At 39.9% G+C, this 12,449-nt stretch overlaps 10 non-coding genes across 10 annotated transcripts; 5 read left to right on the top strand and 5 right to left on the bottom strand.

The window, feature by feature from the left end:
- Nucleotides 1-2,029: 2,029 nt before the first annotated feature.
- LOC137408944 (5S ribosomal RNA) lies at nucleotides 2,030-2,148 on the bottom strand. The gene has a single exon (XR_010980194.1). It is a non-coding gene; the product is annotated as a 5S ribosomal RNA (ribosomal RNA).
- A 135-nt stretch (nucleotides 2,149-2,283) lies between these two features.
- LOC137409404 (5S ribosomal RNA) lies at nucleotides 2,284-2,402 on the top strand. The gene has a single exon (XR_010980625.1). It is a non-coding gene; the product is annotated as a 5S ribosomal RNA (ribosomal RNA).
- Nucleotides 2,403-4,489: 2,087 nt separating this feature from the next.
- LOC137408943 (5S ribosomal RNA) lies at nucleotides 4,490-4,608 on the bottom strand. Its single transcript, XR_010980193.1, has one exon. It is a non-coding gene; the product is annotated as a 5S ribosomal RNA (ribosomal RNA).
- A 135-nt stretch (nucleotides 4,609-4,743) lies between these two features.
- On the top strand, nucleotides 4,744-4,862 carry LOC137409401 (5S ribosomal RNA). Its single transcript, XR_010980623.1, has one exon. It is a non-coding gene; the product is annotated as a 5S ribosomal RNA (ribosomal RNA).
- A 2,100-nt stretch (nucleotides 4,863-6,962) lies between these two features.
- LOC137408942 (5S ribosomal RNA) lies at nucleotides 6,963-7,081 on the bottom strand. The gene has a single exon (XR_010980192.1). It is a non-coding gene; the product is annotated as a 5S ribosomal RNA (ribosomal RNA).
- Nucleotides 7,082-7,215: 134 nt separating this feature from the next.
- Nucleotides 7,216-7,334, top strand: LOC137409400 (5S ribosomal RNA). Its single transcript, XR_010980622.1, has one exon. It is a non-coding gene; the product is annotated as a 5S ribosomal RNA (ribosomal RNA).
- A 2,100-nt stretch (nucleotides 7,335-9,434) lies between these two features.
- LOC137408941 (5S ribosomal RNA) lies at nucleotides 9,435-9,553 on the bottom strand. The gene has a single exon (XR_010980191.1). It is a non-coding gene; the product is annotated as a 5S ribosomal RNA (ribosomal RNA).
- Nucleotides 9,554-9,687: 134 nt separating this feature from the next.
- Nucleotides 9,688-9,806, top strand: LOC137409399 (5S ribosomal RNA). The gene has a single exon (XR_010980621.1). It is a non-coding gene; the product is annotated as a 5S ribosomal RNA (ribosomal RNA).
- Nucleotides 9,807-11,961: 2,155 nt separating this feature from the next.
- On the bottom strand, nucleotides 11,962-12,080 carry LOC137408940 (5S ribosomal RNA). Its single transcript, XR_010980190.1, has one exon. It is a non-coding gene; the product is annotated as a 5S ribosomal RNA (ribosomal RNA).
- A 134-nt stretch (nucleotides 12,081-12,214) lies between these two features.
- Nucleotides 12,215-12,333, top strand: LOC137409398 (5S ribosomal RNA). The gene has a single exon (XR_010980620.1). It is a non-coding gene; the product is annotated as a 5S ribosomal RNA (ribosomal RNA).
- Nucleotides 12,334-12,449: the final 116 nt, after the last annotated feature.

Here is a 12,449-nt window from a genome sequence, read left to right as displayed (position 1 = left end):
ATCTCTTGATATAGAATAAAAAATCATTTCCGCTTGAAAGTCTTTTAATTCGCTCTATCTCTTGATGTAAAATAAAAAATCATTTCCGCTTGAAAGTCTTTTAATTCGCTCTATCTCTTGATGTAAAATAAAAAATCATTTCCATTTAAAAGTCTTTTAATTCGCTCTATCTCTTGATTTAAAACAAAAAATCATTTCCATTTAAAAGTCTTTTAATTCGCTCTATCTTTTGATATAAAATAAAAAATCATTTCCATTTAAAAGTCTTTTAATTCGCTCTATCTTTTGATATAAAATAAAAAATCATTTCCATTCAAAGGTTTTAGCCGAAACTGGATAATATGAATATTATTAGTACTTGATGCTATCCGGCTAGCTTCAATCTCCTCATCTTCACCAGCCATGCGCCGCTGCTACCCGTGTATTTTAAAGAGGATATAATTTCGATTCGTTTTCATTTTGCGCGGCGTAATAGCTCAAGAAACTCGCGTTAAGATTTCCTTTTAATTGCGCAACTCGTATGTCGGCGTTACGAGTTTACCTAAAAGCTAAAATAAATAACTAAACGAAACTCGACTCGGCCTTTCGCCGCAAAATACGCATTCTCGTAATGTAAACTCGAGCGATCGTCTTCGATCGTGATGAAACAAAACCGTACTCGCGGATGCGTAAAAGTCTAAAAGGTAAATTGTGTCAAAAAGTTTCGAAACGAATTACAAACCGGAACGTGGAATCTACGTTACGACGGCAACTAAGTTCGGTGATGAGCGCGGGCCAGCGCGTAGCTAAGGTTGCTCCATCAGTTTTTATCTTTGCGGAATTATCTCTAGCGAAAAGCCTACTTTCGCGTAAGGTCATTTCCACGCGATTATAATTATTTAAAAGGAAAATATTTACCGTAGTTTTCAAAATGCTGACGAAATAATCTAAAGCGCGTGAAGCGGCGGTAACGAGCCTGCAACCTTCGTACGAATCGGCGAGATCTTGAACGCTATGCGTTTAGCCAATGAGTGAACGAGTCGAATATTATCGAGCGCGAACAACCACGCCGTCGAAGTATGAGAGTACACACGACTCCTAATTTGCACAATATCAACGATTCGTTTGAGCCGGGAATATTCGTTACGCAATGGCAACGTTTTAAGCTATGCGTTCGAAGTAACTCGATAGCTTTTCATAGCTAATGAGCGAGCTGGACGAATAACCGGCAGCGCGATTGACCGCTCTTTCAAATATTGAGAGAGCGAACGAATCCTAGTTTACATGGTACGCATGAATGTTTCGTTGCAGCGCGATTAACCGCTCTTTCAGATGTTGAGAGAGCAAACGAATCCTAATTTACACGTGTATATAGTAGACGTACTACGATTGTTTCGTTAGGAGTTGAAGCTACTCGCGCGGCGGTCGAACGCGAGCGTACTCGTTTGGAGGCTATTACACCATTTCTAAAGCATCGCTTTATTTGGTTCGACGTGAACATCTTTTTAACACACCTGTTCGCGTAAGTAAAAGCTTTCTATGTAGGGCTGTTTTCTTTCGAACTCGTAGATGAGAAGAACAAGCCAAAGAACGGCGCTTACTACTCACCTGTCTTTACACGCGTAGACATTAGATAGCCGGTAAACTAATAAGATCTACGATAGCGCGTCACTTTATGTCGAGAAAAAGTAACAAACTTCCTTTAAAAGAGATTTCTTCGGATTAAAAGTGAGAATATGTTATTTTTATGTTGAGATCGGACGCTGCAACAGTTTTCGTTATACACGAGTAGAGTACATCCTTCGACTACAAAAAGTGTCGCGCTTTAATTGATCACGCTTGCCAGAAGGGTTTTGACGCGGAAATGCAGCAGCAAAGTTATATATACTGTTACACACTACACGTACGTAGTACATAGTACATAGTACATAGTATATGTATATATATATAACGCATACGTAGTACATGTTCATGTACATGAACATGTACATGTAGATGAAGATAGCGCGAAGATCGCGATGAAGATAGCAAGATGTAAAAATAAATAAAAAGTCTACAGCACCCGGTATTCCCAGGCGGTCACCCATCCAAGTACTAACCGGGCTCGACGTTGCTTAGCTTCAGTGATCGGACGAGAACTGGCGTTTTCAACGTGATATGGCCGTAGACACTGATGCGCTCTTCGAGACACGCTATTAACGCAGAGTTATAATAATGCTCACCAAGCCGTGACTATATTGTCCAATGGGCGTTCGCTGATTATTGCCACGTTTCTCATTTAGCGTCTGTTGAAGCTTACTAAATGTCTACGGCCATATCACGTTGAAAACGCCAGTTCTCGTCCGATCACTGAAGCTAAGCAACGTCGAGCCCGGTTAGTACTTGGATGGGTGACCGCCTGGGAATACCGGGTGCTGTAGACCTTTAGTTTTTATCAAAATTATACTAATTTAGAATTTTCAAGCTTCTTTAATTCACTCTATCTCTTGATATAGAATAAAAAATCATTTCCGCTTGAAAGTCTTTTAATTCGCTCTATCTCTTGATGTAAAATAAAAAATCATTTCCGCTTGAAAGTCTTTTAATTCGCTCTATCTCTTGATGTAAAATAAAAAATCATTTCCATTTAAAAGTCTTTTAATTCGCTCTATCTCTTGATTTAAAACAAAAAATCATTTCCATTTAAAAGTCTTTTAATTCGCTCTATCTTTTGATATAAAATAAAAAATCATTTCCATTTAAAAGTCTTTTAATTCGCTCTATCTTTTGATATAAAATAAAAAATCATTTCCATTCAAAGGTTTTAGCCGAAACTGGATAATATGAATATTATTAGTACTTGATGCTATCCGGCTAGCTTCAATCTCCTCATCTTCACCAGCCATGCGCCGCTGCTACCCGTGTATTTTAAAGAGGATATAATTTCGATTCGTTTTCATTTTGCGCGGCGTAATAGCTCAAGAAACTCGCGTTAAGATTTCCTTTTAATTGCGCAACTCGTATGTCGGCGTTACGAGTTTACCTAAAAGCTAAAATAAATAACTAAACGAAACTCGACTCGGCCTTTCGCCGCAAAATACGCATTCTCGTAATGTAAACTCGAGCGATCGTCTTCGATCGTGATGAAACAAAACCGTACTCGCGGATGCGTAAAAGTCTAAAAGGTAAATTGTGTCAAAAAGTTTCGAAACGAATTACAAACCGGAACGTGGAATCTACGTTACGACGGCAACTAAGTTCGGTGATGAGCGCGGGCCAGCGCGTAGCTAAGGTTGCTCCATCAGTTTTTATCTTTGCGGAATTATCTCTAGCGAAAAGCCTACTTTCGCGTAAGGTCATTTCCACGCGATTATAATTATTTAAAAGGAAAATATTTACCGTAGTTTTCAAAATGCTGACGAAATAATCTAAAGCGCGTGAAGCGGCGGTAACGAGCCTGCAACCTTCGTACGAATCGGCGAGATCTTGAACGCTATGCGTTTAGCCAATGAGTGAACGAGTCGAATATTATCGAGCGCGAACAACCACGCCGTCGAAGTATGAGAGTACACACGACTCCTAATTTGCACAATATCAACGATTCGTTTGAGCCGGGAATATTCGTTACGCAATGGCAAAGTTTTAAGCTATGCGTTCGAAGTAACTCGATAGCTTTTCATAGCTAATGAGCGAGCTGGACGAATAACCGGCAGCGCGATTGACCGCTCTTTCAAATATTGAGAGAGCGAACGAATCCTAGTTTACATGGTACGCATGAATGTTTCGTTGCAGCGCGATTAACCGCTCTTTCAGATGTTGAGAGAGCAAACGAATCCTAATTTACACGTGTATATAGTAGACGTACTACGATTGTTTCGTTAGGAGTTGAAGCTACTCGCGCGGCGGTCGAACGCGAGCGTACTCGTTTGGAGGCTATTACACCATTTCTAAAGCATCGCTTTATTTGGTTCGACGTGAACATCTTTTTAACACACCTGTTCGCGTAAGTAAAAGCTTTCTATGTAGGGCTGTTTTCTTTCGAACTCGTAGATGAGAAGAACAAGCCAAAGAACGGCGCTTACTACTCACCTGTCTTTACACGCGTAGACATTAGATAGCCGGTAAACTAATAAGATCTACGATAGCGCGTCACTTTATGTCGAGAAAAAGTAACAAACTTCCTTTAAAAGAGATTTCTTCGGATTAAAAGTGAGAATATGTTATTTTTATGTTGAGATCGGACGCTGCAACAGTTTTCGTTATACACGAGTAGAGTACATCCTTCGACTACAAAAAGTGTCGCGCTTTAATTGATCACGCTTGCCAGAAGGGTTTTGACGCGGAAATGCAGCAGCAAAGTTATATATACTGTTACACACTACACGTACGTAGTACATAGTACATAGTACATAGTATATGTATATATATATAACGCATACGTAGTACATGTTCATGTACATGAACATGTACATGTAGATGAAGATAGCGCGAAGATCGCGATGAAGATAGCAAGATGTAAAAATAAATAAAAAGTCTACAGCACCCGGTATTCCCAGGCGGTCACCCATCCAAGTACTAACCGGGCTCGACGTTGCTTAGCTTCAGTGATCGGACGAGAACTGGCGTTTTCAACGTGATATGGCCGTAGACACTGATGCGCTCTTCGAGACACGCTATTAACGCAGAGTTATAATAATGCTCACCAAGCCGTGACTATATTGTCCAATGGGCGTTCGCTGATTATTGCCACGTTTCTCATTTAGCGTCTGTTGAAGCTTACTAAATGTCTACGGCCATATCACGTTGAAAACGCCAGTTCTCGTCCGATCACTGAAGCTAAGCAACGTCGAGCCCGGTTAGTACTTGGATGGGTGACCGCCTGGGAATACCGGGTGCTGTAGACCTTTAGTTTTTATCAAAATTATACTAATTTAGAATTTTCAAGCTTCTTTAATTCACTCTATCTCTTGATATAGAATAAAAAATCATTTCCGCTTGAAAGTCTTTTAATTCGCTCTATCTCTTGATGTAAAATAAAAAATCATTTCCGCTTGAAAGTCTTTTAATTCGCTCTATCTCTTGATGTAAAATAAAAAATCATTTCCATTTAAAAGTCTTTTAATTCGCTCTATCTCTTGATTTAAAACAAAAAATCATTTCCATTTAAAAGTCTTTTAATTCGCTCTATCTTTTGATATAAAATAAAAAATCATTTCCATTTAAAAGTCTTTTAATTCGCTCTATCTTTTGATATAAAATAAAAAATCATTTCCATTCAAAGGTTTTAGCCGAAACTGGATAATATGAATATTATTAGTACTTGATGCTATCCGGCTAGCTTCAATCTCCTCATCTTCACCAGCCATGCGCCGCTGCTACCCGTGTATTTTAAAGAGGATATAATTTCGATTCGTTTTCATTTTGCGCGGCGTAATAGCTCAAGAAACTCGCGTTAAGATTTCCTTTTAATTGCGCAACTCGTATGTCGGCGTTACGAGTTTACCTAAAAGCTAAAATAAATAACTAAACGAAACTCGACTCGGCCTTTCGCCGCAAAATACGCATTCTCGTAATGTAAACTCGAGCGATCGTCTTCGATCGTGATGAAACAAAACCGTACTCGCGGATGCGTAAAAGTCTAAAAGGTAAATTGTGTCAAAAAGTTTCGAAACGAATTACAAACCGGAACGTGGAATCTACGTTACGACGGCAACTAAGTTCGGTGATGAGCGCGGGCCAGCGCGTAGCTAAGGTTGCTCCATCAGTTTTTATCTTTGCGGAACTATCTCTAGCGAAAAGCCTACTTTCGCGTAAGGTCATTTCCACGCGATTATAATTATTTAAAAGGAAAATATTTACCGTAGTTTTCAAAATGCTGACGAAATAATCTAAAGCGCGTGAAGCGGCGGTAACGAGCCTGCAACCTTCGTACGAATCGGCGAGATCTTGAACGCTATGCGTTTAGCCAATGAGTGAACGAGTCGAATATTATCGAGCGCGAACAACCACGCCGTCGAAGTATGAGAGTACACACGACTCCTAATTTGCACAATATCAACGATTCGTTTGAGCCGGGAATATTCGTTACGCAATGGCAAAGTTTTAAGCTATGCGTTCGAAGTAACTCGATAGCTTTTCATAGCTAATGAGCGAGCTGGACGAATAACCGGCAGCGCGATTGACCGCTCTTTCAAATATTGAGAGAGCGAACGAATCCTAGTTTACATGGTACGCATGAATGTTTCGTTGCAGCGCGATTAACCGCTCTTTCAGATGTTGAGAGAGCAAACGAATCCTAATTTACACGTGTATATAGTAGACGTACTACGATTGTTTCGTTAGGAGTTGAAGCTACTCGCGCGGCGGTCGAACGCGAGCGTACTCGTTTGGAGGCTATTACACCATTTCTAAAGCATCGCTTTATTTGGTTCGACGTGAACATCTTTTTAACACACCTGTTCGCGTAAGTAAAAGCTTTCTATGTAGGGCTGTTTTCTTTCGAACTCGTAGATGAGAAGAACAAGCCAAAGAACGGCGCTTACTACTCACCTGTCTTTACACGCGTAGACATTAGATAGCCGGTAAACTAATAAGATCTACGATAGCGCGTCACTTTATGTCGAGAAAAAGTAACAAACTTCCTTTAAAAGAGATTTCTTCGGATTAAAAGTGAGAATATGTTATTTTTATGTTGAGATCGGACGCTGCAACAGTTTTCGTTATACACGAGTAGAGTACATCCTTCGACTACAAAAAGTGTCGCGCTTTAATTGATCACGCTTGCCAGAAGGGTTTTGACGCGGAAATGCAGCAGCAAAGTTATATATACTGTTACACACTACACGTACGTAGTACATAGTACATAGTACATAGTACATAGTATATGTATATATATATAACGCATACGTAGTACATGTTCATGTACATGAACATGTACATGTACATGTAGATGAAGATAGCGCGAAGATCGCGATGAAGATAGCAAGATGTAAAAATAAATAAAAAGTCTACAGCACCCGGTATTCCCAGGCGGTCACCCATCCAAGTACTAACCGGGCTCGACGTTGCTTAGCTTCAGTGATCGGACGAGAACTGGCGTTTTCAACGTGATATGGCCGTAGACACTGATGCGCTCTTCGAGACACGCTATTAACGCAGAGTTATAATAATGCTCACCAAGCCGTGACTATATTGTCCAATGGGCGTTCGCTGATTATTGCCACGTTTCTCATTAGCGTCTGTTGAAGCTTACTAAATGTCTACGGCCATATCACGTTGAAAACGCCAGTTCTCGTCCGATCACTGAAGCTAAGCAACGTCGAGCCCGGTTAGTACTTGGATGGGTGACCGCCTGGGAATACCGGGTGCTGTAGACCTTTAGTTTTTATCAAAATTATACTAATTTAGAATTTTCAAGCTTCTTTAATTCACTCTATCTCTTGATATAGAATAAAAAATCATTTCCGCTTGAAAGTCTTTTAATTCGCTCTATCTCTTGATGTAAAATAAAAAATCATTTCCGCTTGAAAGTCTTTTAATTCGCTCTATCTCTTGATGTAAAATAAAAAATCATTTCCATTTAAAAGTCTTTTAATTCGCTCTATCTCTTGATTTAAAACAAAAAATCATTTCCATTTAAAAGTCTTTTAATTCGCTCTATCTTTTGATATAAAATAAAAAATCATTTCCATTTAAAAGTCTTTTAATTCGCTCTATCTTTTGATATAAAATAAAAAATCATTTCCATTCAAAGGTTTTAGCCGAAACTGGATAATATGAATATTATTAGTACTTGATGCTATCCGGCTAGCTTCAATCTCCTCATCTTCACCAGCCATGCGCCGCTGCTACCCGTGTATTTTAAAGAGGATATAATTTCGATTCGTTTTCATTTTGCGCGGCGTAATAGCTCAAGAAACTCGCGTTAAGATTTCCTTTTAATTGCGCAACTCGTATGTCGGCGTTACGAGTTTACCTAAAAGCTAAAATAAATAACTAAACGAAACTCGACTCGGCCTTTCGCCGCAAAATACGCATTCTCGTAATGTAAACTCGAGCGATCGTCTTCGATCGTGATGAAACAAAACCGTACTCGCGGATGCGTAAAAGTCTAAAAGGTAAATTGTGTCAAAAAGTTTCGAAACGAATTACAAACCGGAACGTGGAATCTACGTTACGACGGCAACTAAGTTCGGTAATGAGCGCGGGCCAGCGCGTAGCTAAGGTTGCTCCATCAGTTTTTATCTTTGCGGAATTATCTCTAGCGAAAAGCCTACTTTCGCGTAAGGTCATTTCCACGCGATTATAATTATTTAAAAGGAAAATATTTACCGTAGTTTTCAAAATGCTGACGAAATAATCTAAAGCGCGTGAAGCGGCGGTAACGAGCCTGCAACCTTCGTACGAATCGGCGAGATCTTGAACGCTATGCGTTTAGCCAATGAGTGAACGAGTCGAATATTATCGAGCGCGAACAACCACGCCGTCGAAGTATGAGAGTACACACGACTCCTAATTTGCACAATATCAACGATTCGTTTGAGCCGGGAATATTCGTTACGCAATGGCAAAGTTTTAAGCTATGCGTTCGAAGTAACTCGATAGCTTTTCATAGCTAATGAGCGAGCTGGACGAATAACCGGCAGCGCGATTGACCGCTCTTTCAAATATTGAGAGAGCGAACGAATCCTAGTTTACATGGTACGCATGAATGTTTCGTTGCAGCGCGATTAACCGCTCTTTCAGATGTTGAGAGAGCAAACGAATCCTAATTTACACGTGTATATAGTAGACGTACTACGATTGTTTCGTTAGGAGTTGAAGCTACTCGCGCGGCGGTCGAACGCGAGCGTACTCGTTTGGAGGCTATTACACCATTTCTAAAGCATCGCTTTATTTGGTTCGACGTGAACATCTTTTTAACACACCTGTTCGCGTAAGTAAAAGCTTTCTATGTAGGGCTGTTTTCTTTCGAACTCGTAGATGAGAAGAACAAGCCAAAGAACGGCGCTTACTACTCACCTGTCTTTACACGCGTAGACATTAGATAGCCGGTAAACTAATAAGATCTACGATAGCGCGTCACTTTATGTCGAGAAAAAGTAACAAACTTCCTTTAAAAGAGATTTCTTCGGATTAAAAGTGAGAATATGTTATTTTTATGTTGAGATCGGACGCTGCAACAGTTTTCGTTATACACGAGTAGAGTACATCCTTCGACTACAAAAAGTGTCGCGCTTTAATTGATCACGCTTGCCAGAAGGGTTTTGACGCGGAAATGCAGCAGCAAAGTTATATATACTGTTACACACTACACGTACGTAGTACATAGTACATAGTACATAGTACATAGTATATGTATATATATATAACGCATACGTAGTACATGTTCATGTACATGAACATGTACATGTACATGTAGATGAAGATAGCGCGAAGATCGCGATGAAGATAGCAAGATGTAAAAATAAATAAAAAGTCTACAGCACCCGGTATTCCCAGGCGGTCACCCATCCAAGTACTAACCGGGCTCGACGTTGCTTAGCTTCAGTGATCGGACGAGAACTGGCGTTTTCAACGTGATATGGCCGTAGACACTGATGCGCTCTTCGAGACACGCTATTAACGCAGAGTTATAATAATGCTCACCAAGCCGTGACTATATTGTCCAATGGGCGTTCGCTGATTATTGCCACGTTTCTCATTAGCGTCTGTTGAAGCTTACTAAATGTCTACGGCCATATCACGTTGAAAACGCCAGTTCTCGTCCGATCACTGAAGCTAAGCAACGTCGAGCCCGGTTAGTACTTGGATGGGTGACCGCCTGGGAATACCGGGTGCTGTAGACCTTTAGTTTTTATCAAAATTATACTAATTTAGAATTTTCAAGCTTCTTTAATTCACTCTATCTCTTGATATAGAATAAAAAATCATTTCCGCTTGAAAGTCTTTTAATTCGCTCTATCTCTTGATGTAAAATAAAAAATCATTTCCGCTTGAAAGTCTTTTAATTCGCTCTATCTCTTGATGTAAAATAAAAAATCATTTCCATTTAAAAGTCTTTTAATTCGCTCTATCTCTTGATTTAAAACAAAAAATCATTTCCATTTAAAAGTCTTTTAATTCGCTCTATCTTTTGATATAAAATAAAAAATCATTTCCATTTAAAAGTCTTTTAATTCGCTCTATCTTTTGATATAAAATAAAAAATCATTTCCATTTAAAAGTCTTTTAATTCGCTCTATCTTTTGATATAAAATAAAAAATCATTTCCATTCAAAGGTTTTAGCCGAAACTGGATAATATGAATATTATTAGTACTTGATGCTATCCGGCTAGCTTCAATCTCCTCATCTTCACCAGCCATGCGCCGCTGCTACCCGTGTATTTTAAAGAGGATATAATTTCGATTCGTTTTCATTTTGCGCGGCGTAATAGCTCAAGAAACTCGCGTTAAGATTTCCTTTTAATTGCGCAACTCGTATGTCGGCGTTACGAGTTTACCTAAAAGCTAAAATAAATAACTAAACGAAACTCGACTCGGCCTTTCGCCGCAAAATACGCATTCTCGTAATGTAAACTCGAGCGATCGTCTTCGGTCGTGATGAAACAAAACCGTACTCGCGGATGCGTAAAAGTCTAAAAGGTAAATTGTGTCAAAAAGTTTCGAAACGAATTACAAACCGGAACGTGGAATCTACGTTACGACGGCAACTAAGTTCGGTGATGAGCGCGGGCCAGCGCGTAGCTAAGGTTGCTCCATCAGTTTTTATCTTTGCGGAATTATCTCTAGCGAAAAGCCTACTTTCGCGTAAGGTCATTTCCACGCGATTATAATTATTTAAAAGGAAAATATTTACCGTAGTTTTCAAAATGCTGACGAAATAATCTAAAGCGCGTGAAGCGGCGGTAACGAGCCTGCAACCTTCGTACGAATCGGCGAGATCTTGAACGCTATGCGTTTAGCCAATGAGTGAACGAGTCGAATATTATCGAGCGCGAACAACTACGCCGTCGAAGTATGAGAGTACACACGACTCCTAATTTGCACAATATCAACGATTCGTTTGAGCCGGGAATATTCGTTACGCAATGGCAAAGTTTTAAGCTATGCGTTCGAAGTAACTCGATAGCTTTTCATAGCTAATGAGCGAGCTGGACGAATAACCGGCAGCGCGATTGACCGCTCTTTCAAATATTGAGAGAGCGAACGAATCCTAGTTTACATGGTACGCATGAATGTTTCGTTGCAGCGCGATTAACCGCTCTTTCAGATGTTGAGAGAGCAAACGAATCCTAATTTACACGTGTATATAGTAGACGTACTACGATTGTTTCGTTAGGAGTTGAAGCTACTCGCGCGGCGGTCGAACGCGAGCGTACTCGTTTGGAGGCTATTACACCATTTCTAAAGCATCGCTTTATTTGGTTCGACGTGAACATCTTTTTAACACACCTGTTCGCGTAAGTAAAAGCTTTCTATGTAGGGCTGTTTTCTTTCGAACTCGTAGATGAGAAGAACAAGCCAAAGAACGGCGCTTACTACTCACCTGTCTTTACACGCGTAGACATTAGATAGCCGGTAAACTAATAAGATCTACGATAGCGCGTCACTTTATGTCGAGAAAAAGTAACAAACTTCCTTTAAAAGAGATTTCTTCGGATTAAAAGTGAGAATATGTTATTTTTATGTTGAGATCGGACGCTGCAACAGTTTTCGTTATACACGAGTAGAGTACATCCTTCGACTACAAAAAGTGTCGCGCTTTAATTGATCACGCTTGCCAGAAGGGTTTTGACGCGGAAATGCAGCAGCAAAGTTATATATACTGTTACACACTACACGTACGTAGTACATAGTACATAGTACATAGTATATGTATATATATATAACGCATACGTAGTACATGTTCATGCTCATGAACATGTACATGTACATGTACATGTAGATGAAGATAGCGCGAAGATCGCGATGAAGATAGCAAGATGTAAAAATAAATAAAAAGTCTACAGCACCCGGTATTCCCAGGCGGTCACCCATCCAAGTACTAACCGGGCTCGACGTTGCTTAGCTTCAGTGATCGGACGAGAACTGGCGTTTTCAACGTGATATGGCCGTAGACACTGATGCGCTCTTCGAGACACGCTATTAACGCAGAGTTATAATAATGCTCACCAAGCCGTGACTATATTGTCCAATGGGCGTTCGCTGATTATTGCCACGTTTCTCATTAGCGTCTGTTGAAGCTTACTAAATGTCTACGGCCATATCACGTTGAAAACGCCAGTTCTCGTCCGATCACTGAAGCTAAGCAACGTCGAGCCCGGTTAGTACTTGGATGGGTGACCGCCTGGGAATACCGGGTGCTGTAGACCTTTAGTTTTTATCAAAATTATACTAATTTAGAATTTTCAAGCTTCTTTAATTCACTCTATCTCTTGATATAGAATAAAAAATCATTTCCGCTTGAAAGTCTTTTAATTCGCTCTAT

The sequence above is a fragment of the Watersipora subatra genome, chromosome 11 (genome assembly GCF_963576615.1).
Source record: "Watersipora subatra chromosome 11, tzWatSuba1.1, whole genome shotgun sequence".
In the NCBI taxonomy this organism is placed as follows: Eukaryota; Metazoa; Bryozoa; class Gymnolaemata; order Cheilostomatida; family Watersiporidae; genus Watersipora; species Watersipora subatra.
This window is presented reverse-complemented; position numbering and strand designations above follow the sequence as displayed.